The sequence below is a fragment of the Sus scrofa genome, chromosome 9 (assembly GCF_054392235.1).
Source record: "Sus scrofa isolate SSC_HxYL_T2T_F1_AM1 chromosome 9, Sscrofa_HxYL_maternal_Yorkshire_Landrace_v2.0, whole genome shotgun sequence".
Lineage (NCBI taxonomy): Eukaryota > Metazoa > Chordata > Mammalia > Artiodactyla > Suidae > Sus > Sus scrofa.
Genome location: NC_139391.1, coordinates 102,565,511 through 102,576,494, shown reverse-complemented (window position 1 = coordinate 102,576,494; position 10,984 = coordinate 102,565,511).

Sequence of the window (10,984 nt, the reverse complement as noted above, 5' to 3'; positions counted from 1 at the left end):
TATTTCTGTATACTTACAATGAAATATTAGAAAAGGAATACAAAATACAATACCTCTTATTTATTTTTATTTATTTATTTATTTATTTTGGTCTTTTTGCTATTTCTTGGGCCACTCCCATGGCATATGGAGGTTCCCAGGCTGGGGGTCTAATCGGAGCTGTAGCCACCTGCCTATGACAGAGCCACAGCAACACGGGATCCGAGCCGCGTCTGCAACCTACACCACAGCTCACGGCAACGCCGGATCGTTAACCCACCGAGCAAGGGCAGGGACTGAACCCGCAACCTCATGGTTCCTAGTCAGATTCGTTAACCACTGCACCACGACGGGAACTCCCAAAATACAATACCTTTTAAAATTGCACCCCAAAAAGTCAAATACACGTGACCAAGGAGGTGAAAAATTTATATGCTGAGAACTATAAAACATTAATTAAGGAAATGAAAAAGATCCGAAGAAATGGAAAGATACTCCATGTTCATGGGTCAGAAAATTAATATTGTAAAAATGGCCGTGCTACCCAAAGCAATCTATAGATTCAATGCAATCCCTATCAAATTACCCATGACATTTTGCACAGAACTAGAACAAACAATCCAAAAATTTGTATGGAACCACAAAAAACCCAGAATTGACAAAGCTATACCAAGGAACAAAAACCAAGCAGGAGGCATAACTCTCCCAGACTTCAGGCACTAGTACAAAGCCATGGTCATCAAGACAGTGTGGTACTGGTACCAAAACAGACATACAGACCAATGGAACAGAATAGAGAACCCAGAAATAAACCCAGACACCTATGGTCAATTTATCTTTGACAAAGGAGGCAAGAACATAAAGTGGAAAAAGGACAGTCTCTTCAACAAGTGGTGCTGGGAAAAATGGAGAGCTGCATGCAAATCAATGAAACTAGAACACACCCTCATAACATGCACAAAAATAAACTCAAAATGGCTTAAAGACTTAAATATAAGACAAGACACCATCAAACTCCTAGAAGAGAACATAGCCAAAACATACTCTGACATCAACCATACAAATGCTTTCTCAGGACAGTCTCCCAAAGCAACATAATTAAAAGCAAAAATAAACCAATGGGGGAGTTCCTGTTGTGGTGCAGTGGAAACGCAACTGACTAGGAACAATGAGGTTGCAGGTTCAATCCCTGGCCTCGCTCAGTGGGTTAAGGATCTGGCGTTGCCGTGAGCTGTGGTGTAGGCTGTAGACGCAGCTTGGATCTGGCATTGCTGTAGCTATGGCGTAAGCTGGCAGCAACACGTCTATTTAGACCCCTAGCCTGGGAACTTCCATATGCCTCGGGTGTGGCCCTATAAAGACAAAAAAGACCATAAATAAATAAATGAATGAATAAATAAATAAACAAACCAATGGCACCTCACCAAATTGACGAGCTTTTGCACAGCAAAGGAAACCAAAAAGAAAATCTAAAGAAAACTTAGAGAATGGGAAAAAATACTTTCAAATGATGCAACTGACCAAAAGCTTCATCTCTAAAATATACAAACAACTCACACAACTCAACAGCAAAAAAGCCAACAACGCAATTGAAAAATGGACAAAAAACCTGAATAGACATGTGGGGTACAGTCTATTTTCATGAGCCATAGTCCCAACCTTAGTCTGAGCAATACTATCTACAATGTAAATGTAAATACGTAAATGTATGTATATTTCATAATGGATTGCTTTATAAAATCATTACAAGCATTAATTGTTTCTTAGTGAGCATGATATAGAAGCCAGCGAGGTTTTGGAGTAAGTTCCCTCTTTAACACTCAAAGCCTGGGACAAGTAATTGACCTTTTACTGTAAAGAGGTGGGCTTCTACATAAATTGTATGTTAGAATCACTTCAAACCTTTCAAGAAATACCAATGTCCAGATCCTAATCCAGACCAATTAAATCAGAATCTCTGGGCTGGGATCTGGGAAGTAGCTATTTTTAAATTTTTCAAAAATTTCCCAGGAGTTCTTGTCATGGCTCAAGGGAAACAAATGGAAACAAATCTGACTAGTATCCATGAGGACACAGGTTTGATCCCTGGCCTCACTCAGTGGATTAAGGATCCAGCATTGCTGTGAGCTGTGGTGTAGGTTGCAGAGGCGGCTGGGGTCAGGTGTTGCTGTGGCTGTGGTGTAGGCCGGCCTGTGACTACATCTCCAATTTGACCCCTAGTCTGGGAACCCCCATATGCCATGGGTATGCCCCTAAAAAGGCACACATACACACTACAGATATGCATGTGACTGGGTCACTTTGCTGTACAGTAGAAATTGATAGAATATTGTAAATCGACTATAATGGAAAAAGTAATCATAAAACATAAAAATAAATAAATAAATAAAAGTCCTCAGCTGCTCATGCTGAGCTAGGGTGGAGAAAGGTTGACGTAAATGCCTTAATGAGGATTGGGGTCTCTCAGTGGTAGAATTCTGGCTCTCCCCTTGCCTGCTCCCCAGGTGTAAGATCTTGGCCTAGGGTCCTAATCTATAAAATGAGAATGAAGAAAAGAGTGACTACCTCATGGGATTGTTGAACTAATTAAATGGGTTAATAATTGTAAAGTAGTTAGGGGAGTAGTCATGGCTATGTAAATTTCTATTAAATAAATATGAAAAATAAATCAGGCTTTGGGAGAAAAGGAGAAGAAATTCTAGGAGATCAAGCAAATCAGTGAGGCAGCCTGAAGCCCTCAGAGCTTTCATTGCAGGTGGAACATCATTAAAAGTTTAGCTTGTGCTTGTTCAAGAAATCCAATCAAACAGGCAGAAATGGGAATATTTTGATGCTTTTAGTTAAAACTGACTAAAAAATACTGATACACAAAACTAAAAAGGCTGGTTGGTTCGAATGAGACAATAAAGATTTGGAAAGGCTCTCTCTTCTTTCTTGACCTCATTTTTCATACCAGGCTTTTTCCTGAGGCATACTGCTCGCTTTACCACATCTTACGTGCATTTCACTCAGTGACTCAGGAAAAAAAGAGACCTTCCTTCCCCCAGAGGTTCAGGCCAAGTCCCAAGACTGAATTTCATTCGCTTTGGTTTGCCCTGCCCGGAATGTTGTTAATGTGCCTTTGTTTTCCTGACATCAGAGTCTTTTGGTTTGACTAACAATAAATCATCACTGAGTCCAAGGGAATTTGAAGCTCAAATTAATTAAACTTAAATCATATGCTCATTCTGGGAACCAGAGTTGAAATTAACCCTAGAGAAACCAGTAAGAGAGAGTGAGGGATTACCAATACCACACAGAAAAATAGGATGCTATTATCAAGCAAGGGAAAATGGATTTAGGGCAGGCTAAGAAGAATAGGTGTCACCATGGTTAAAGTATAATTCTATGCCCCCTGGAGACTTTAGTGGGCTTCTATGTTCACCTAGATTTGAAATCTATGGCACATTTAGAGACCCCAGGAAGGATCCTCTTTCATTGTTTAAAAAAAAAAAAAAAATCCTCCTGATTTCTAATTCCGGAAATTCTTTATAGAAAGGATGAAGCTAACACTTAATGTGCAAAATACCTGGGGCAAGAGAACACATTTATCTAAGCTCAAATTAAATTGTAATTGACTGACATGAGACCCTCTCTGAAGGGAAGGGAAAAAAATGTTTTGATGGAAGGAGAGAGAAGCCAAGGAAAAGTCAACAGGCACAGAAAGGTGACGCCTTGGACACTGGGCAAACAGCCTACTGCATGTCACTGCTGTTGCCAAGGCTGGCCATGTCCCTTGTCAGAGCTCTAAAAAACTAGGTTCTCAGCACATTATGTTCTGGCATCGCAGAGTGCTAAATGTAATTCACAACTTCACAACCTGCCTCAAGTACCTTTGATTCAAAAATTGATTCTTTGGGTAGTTATAGATGGGAAGGATTGTGGCTGCCAAAACAATCCCTCAGTTCAGTGAAAGACTTGATTGTTTGACATGATGTGGATTAAATATTGTGGCTATTGACTAATTTCTTTCACATTTAAAGATGTTGTTGGGACATCATATAGGCAAGCCAGTTTTAGCTCAAGCAACTTCCAGAAATGGCAGTATAACCTTAAGATTCAAACATTTTTATCTTAGAAAGCTGGCTATTTGAAGGCTATGACAGATTTTGCTTCCCTTTCCAGATTCCCTCTTTGGAATGCGATGCTTGCTTCCCTTTTTATCTGGCTTGCCCTTTTGCCCTCCATCTTTATATACTCCCAGTTAATTAAATGATTGCTATACATTCACACAGTCCCTCATGCAGAATAATCAAGTGGATTTAAAAAATCAGCTTCTTTGTGACTTCTGAGGTCAATGTGTTTATTTATTTTAAAAATTTCTTTATTTTTCTCTTTTTTGTCTTTTGAGGGCCACACCCATGGCATATGGAGGTTCCCAGGCTAGGGGTCTAATCAGAGCTGTACCCACTGGCCTATGCCATAGCCACAGCAATGCCAGATCTGAGCAGCATCTGCAACCTACACCACAGCTTATGGCAGTGCCAGATCCTGAACCCACTGAGCTAGGCTAGGGATCAAACCCGCAACCTCATGGTTTCTAGTCGGATTCGTTTCTGCTGCACCACAATGGGAACTCCAGGTCAATGTGTTTAAATTACTATCTTTAAATTTGGCTTCCTTTTTTCTATGAACTGTTGATTTTATCCTCCCATTTCTCTAACTTCTGCTCCTATAGGAAGGTGCCTTTGCTTCTTGACATCAGAGTCCTTGGGTTTCCCCTAATTCCTTTCTGTTGGCTTGCTCTCCATCTTCCTCACCCCTTATGTGTAAGTATTCTTTTGATTCAGTTTATATATCCTTCTAAGCTGGGTTAACTGTCCCTTTTATGTCTTGTCAGAATACCCTGTCAAACAATTAATCACACTGCACTAAAATGAGTTGTTTGCATATCGGTACTCTTGTCTGACCTTCAGCTTGAGAAAAGAAACTGGATACTAATCATGTTTTAACTCTACTAGTCATCCCATTGCCTACAATTGCAGATAAACTCTTTGCCCCTGATAAAATATATTCAAGACACTTTGCTTAAAGGAATCATATGAGAGAGCACTTCAGGCCACTCTAGGGGCATGTCATAGTGGAATTAGGTCAGATGCTGTCTGGCAGTTGTTCCCCTAACTAGAAAATTATAGTGTTCTTCTTCTCTAGGTCTATGGAATCAGAATTTGTCAATCACCAGATAGCTGTGATACCTTGCCAAGCAAGTCAGACAGTAAATTTTGTCACATTTTGAAGAAAGTTAAATCTCAACACAGATGGATTCTGATACTAAAAGAATAACTATAGATCAGGGCTTTTATGAATGTGAGTGTATAAACATTAAACATTTCAAAAAACCATTTCAGTAAAAAAAAAAAGATTCTGTGAATCCTTTAAGTACATATTCACTTGACCAATAAACCTATTTCCAAAAATATGTATGCTGATGAGAAAAAAATATGGAGAAAACAATGATGATGGAAGGGAGCATCGCTGAAACGATATTCAGGGATAGTCAAGAGGTGGTGGGATCTTTCCCAAGCAGATGGAGTGGTCACAGTTAAGAGCACAGAGAGACTTCCCATATAACAGGAGACAGGGGCGAGTCATGGGTGAGATGGCCTAAATCCTCTTGTTTCTATTTTCACACTGAAGTAAGTAGATCATTACCTGAGAGTGAGGAGGTGCTTGAAATTGGAAGAGAATTTTCAAAGTATGAAAACATTTTCCAACAGAATGAGAGAACAGTGAGTGGACTCCACCTGGCTAAATCCACTGGTCAGTTCTCAGTTGTGCAATTTAATGACAGACAGCACTTGACATGGTTTGTCCCTCTTTTCCTCTTCAGATCATTTCTTCACATACTTCCTCTATTTTCTTCCAACTTCCAGACCACCCCATCACAGCCCCTGTGCTGGCTCAACTGTATTCTCTCAACTCTCTTAGTAGCAAGTGATCTGCAGCTCAAACCCTGAAACTCTTTCTACCTACACTCCTCTAGAGGATCCAGTCCATTTTTATGACTTAAAAATCATCTATGTGCAGATGGCTCACCAATCGGTATCTCCAGCCCAGTCTTCCCCACTAAATTCCAGGTTAATATATGCAATTGCCTACTTCAGGTCTCCACTTGGAATTATACTCTACCTCTCAAACTTCACATGTTCAAGATGGAATCCCTAATATATCTTTGCCTCCTACTAAATCTGTTCCTCCCATATTCTTTCCAAGCAGCAGTGCCAGTCTTCTGTTTAACACACAAAACTTGGAGTCTCACTTGACCGGTCTCTTTCAGCATACCTTACTTCCAACTCACCAATAAATCTTTTTGTCTATAATTTCAAATTATACCTAGATATTCAAAAATATCACTTCCTTCTGCTCTACTGCCACCACTCAGATCTAAGCTACCATTATCTTTAGCTTCCTAGTGAGAAGCTTTTTAGCTTAGTCTCTTTCTCCATCTACTCCAATTACATTACCCAGCTCAATTCTCCTAGAATACGCTAGGCATGTTCCCAAGTTAGAGCTTTTATACTATTTTCTCTGCCTTTAAAACTGTTCTACTGTTCTCTTTGTTAGCCATATGGCCTACACCCTCACTCTCTTCATTTTTATAGATGTACAGAAAGAAGTACTCAAGTTGTATATCAAAATGCTATCGTGACAGTTTATAGAACACACACACACATTTAACTAGTTCTCTCCACATGATGAAATTTAAGGTGACTTTTGTTTCTATTTGAATATTTTATTAGTTTACTTCAATGAAAATACAATAATGAAACACACACTTCAAAAAAATTTGTTTTCAGATGGAGTTAAACAGTGTCGTCAAGCATTAACATGCTATTCATCCCATACCCCCACAGATGTAACTACTTCTAGTAAAACTTATCTGCTATGTCCCCATAATGCTCATCTTCTCTCATCCATCACTTAGTTTGATTTTGTATACATTAGTGAGGATTTACAGATGTAACACTTGAGGTCACCAATTGCATTTTTTTGCCCTCCCCCACTTTTTTTTTTTTTTAAGGGCTGCACCTGTATCACATGGAAGTTCCCAGGCTAGGGGTCGAATCAACAGCCACAGCCACAGCCACTCTGGATCCAAGATGCAACTGCAAACTACACCACAGCTCATAGCAAGGCCAAATCCCAAACCCACAGAGTGAGGTCAGGGATTGAACCCGCATCCTCATGGATATTAGTTGGATTTGTTTCTGCTGCACCATGACAGGAACTCCGATTGCATTTTTAAATTCAGTACTCACTTTATACTGATTTGATAAACTAGTATAAACCTATCTGGAATGCTTGCCATCAAATGACCACTGCAAGGATCACTGCAACAGCATTAATGACAATAGTAACAACTGACACTATTGAAAATTTCCTGTGCCTCAGATGCCATAATAGTATGGAATCTTGTTCAACCTCGGGCTACTGCCATAAAAGAGATAGCATTGCTGTAAACTTTTAATGATAAGGAAACTAAGGTGTAGAGAAATTAAATTTGCCCAAGATGATACAACAAATCCACCAAGAAGCTTGAATTTAAAATGAAGTCTGTCTGGAGTTCCCGTCGTGGCGCAGTGGTTAACGAATCCGACTAGGAACCATGAGGTTGCGGGTTCGGTCCCTGCCCTTGCTCAGTGGGTTAACGATCCGGCGTTGCCGTGAGCTGTGGTGTAGGTTGCAGACGCGGCTCGGATCCTGCGTTGCTGTGGCTCTGGCGTAGGCCGGTGGCTACAGCTCCAATTCAACCCCTAGCCTGGGAACCTCCATATGCCATGGGAGCGGCCCAAGAAATAGCAACAACAACAACAAAAAGACAAAAGACAAAAGACAAAAAAAAAAAAAAATAAAAAAAAAATAATAAAAAAAAATGAAGTCTGTCTGACTTCAGTGCCTTTGGTCTGGGACCACTTCCTTTTCTACAATGAAGAGGCCTTCTCTATGGTAATAGCCTCCAAAAGATGAGAAGCACATTAATTAAATTCAGAATCAGACATAGAGAAATGTATCAGAGAGATTTATTTTTACTAGAGAACTCCTGAATTCACCTAAGGTCTGCTGTTAAAATGAGCTGTGAAATAGTTGGTTTAAGACTCAAGAGTATAAGGAAATATGTACAAACTTTAACTTCTAGTCCTTCCTATTTTACCCAATTCTATGTAGTTTTCAACAAGCTTTTTCTATATGACACATTTTTAATTTGTAGAATGAGTGTTTTTTGATTAATCTTTCTCCAGTAACACTTTCAACTCAGCATTTAAAATCATTTTATAAATGTTTACTTCCAATGTGGAATTACATACATAATAATTTTGTATTCTACTTGGAGTTGCAAGAACCAATGTTCCAATCAATTATTAAACATAAAATGAGGTTTGATGAATAAATTTTGAATTCCTATCATGTCAACAGGATGGTGGTGAAGACCATCATGGAGACAGAAGTCCCAAAGGATGATCTTACATGTTTTCAACAGGTGTGGCTTAAAGAAAAGCACACAACGAGGCCTTTGATGGCTTCTGCTTTTTCCATGGACATTAAGTTAGAAGAAAAGGGAGGTTTTTCTTTTCACCATGTTTTATGTAGTCAAAAATCTCAAGAAACAGATTCCTAATAATTACAAAGAGAAGGAATGAATGCCCAAAGCTTCCTGCAATGTTAATAAAAGTGTAGCCTCTTTGGAGAATTTTGAACATAATGAACATTGGGAACATAGCATTACTTGGCTAATCAACATTGAGTTGAGTGCAGAGAGAGGCTGACACTGTTATAGTAATACACTGTGAGCTGATGCATGGCCAACTGGGGGGAACTCAATCAAAATTGTCCTTCAAATCTTAAAATAACTATTTAAAATTTTGGAAAAATGGATAGAATGGAAAATAAACTTTATCCAGTCTGTGGTCAATCAAGTATCTGAACATGAAGGTTGAAAAAGCACTTGGCATTTGGAAGAATTAGCTAAAAAGTAAGGATGTTTCATAGGCCCTAATAAGGAAATAACATTTAGAAACAGTGATGAAGAAGCATTCACTCTAACTACGGTAGAACCTGCTGTTACTGAGAAGTTTGCCTTGAGAATACAACTGAATAAAAGAAGAAGTTCCTTTGTTTCAAGTGCCTATGCCTGACCTGCTGAAGCCACCCAGTTTCCAGCAGTTCAGCAGGCAGGAGCTAAATTCATCCTTTCCTGTCCCTCCTGTGGCTTGGCACCACCTGGTGGAAGTCAAGCTCTCTTATATTTTAACAGAGTAGGGTCAAGAGAGCATCATCATAAGCACCAATTCCCACTGGAGGATTGGTGGGGTCAGAGGAGACTTTGCAAACACTGAAAAAAATATCTGAATAAGAAATTAAAAAGCGAGGCATTAAAAAATGGCATAGGTCAACACCATAGAAATCTGAGAAAGCAGAGTGTGTATTAGTCAGCTTGGGCTACTCTAACAAAATACCATAGAATGAAAAAGGTGTAAACAATAAACATTTTTATCTCTTATACTTTTATCTCTTCCCATCTTAGGATGGGAAGTCCAAGATCAGGGTACCAGCACAGCTGAGGGGTTCTGTTAAGAGCTCTCTTTCTGGCTTGTACACAGCTGCCTTTAGACTCTCCAGGGCAGAGAATAATAGCAAGCTTCTTATAAAGGCACTAACCCGATTATGAGGGGCTCACCCTCATAACTTCAGCTAAACCTAATTATCTCCACAAGGCCCCATCTCCAAATACCATCACATTGGGAGTTGGAGCTTCAACACAATCATTTCTCCCTTAACAAAGTGAGAAATAGAGCAAATGACACTACTCCATTAAAACACTACAATTCAGATGCAAATTTTAAGTATCTTACAAATTGAACTTTTCTGTCTGGACAAAAGAGCAGTTGTTGTAACACTTATTTTTCTTTTATTCAGTTTTTAAGAAAACTTTAGTCAAATATAGAAAGCAAAGATTGTCATTTTAAATCTTGTGTATATGGTAAGACAATATACTGGAATACGGAGATTCTGGGCAATACTGGTTTGTGTCTATTTTCAAATGTCTTTTTATTTAACCTTTACTGGCAATCTCTGTCTCACTTTACCCCTTTATGCCTGAATCTTGTCTGTAATATTACAATGTCATATTAAATACTATTGTGTTCTGCCCTAGCATTAACACTGTAATAACTATAATGTTATCACCAGTAACATTTCTGTGCAGCCCTTTACTCTTACAACATGCTTCTGTATGCCATTAATTAAACTCCCTATGGCCTCAAAAATCCAAGTTTGGGAGTTCCTGTCATGGCTCAGCAGAAATAAATCTGACTAGCATCCATGAGGATGTAGGTTCAATACCTGGCTTCTCTCCAGGTGTTGAGGATCTGGTATTGCCGTGAGCTGTGGTGTAGGTTGCAGATGTGGCTTGATCCCCCGTGGCTGTGGCTGTGGTGTGGGCCAGCAGCTACAGAACCGATCCAAACCCCTAGCCTGGGAACCTCCATATGCTATGGTTGCAGCCCTAAAAAGACCGAAAGAAAAAACCCAACCCCCCCCCCAAAAAAAACCCACCAAAAAACAAAAAAATCGCCAAGTTTGTAATGAGCCATTTTACAAAAAATAGAGTTATTTAAGTGAGAAAAATTGGTAGATAATGAGGCTAAGATTCCAACCTGGAATTTCTGATTCCACATTTCATGTTCATGCTACCAAACCACTGTATCTAGTTATTTCTCTCCCATTAATCTCTCATTTAATAGCTTCCTTTTCAGTTAGATCACTATCATTCTAAGTTGATACAAAACCCATCGTACACATTGTTTCTCCTAAAGCCATTTCCCAAAGCCAGTTCTACTTTCAAATAGACCCTCAGTGTACACGTGGGAAATTCTGCTCTGCTCCCCACAGTTCTTCTCATTTGACTGTGAGAAGTTTCTGAATTGTAGAAAAGGTGTTAAGGTCACTACCAGAGAGAGATGATGGC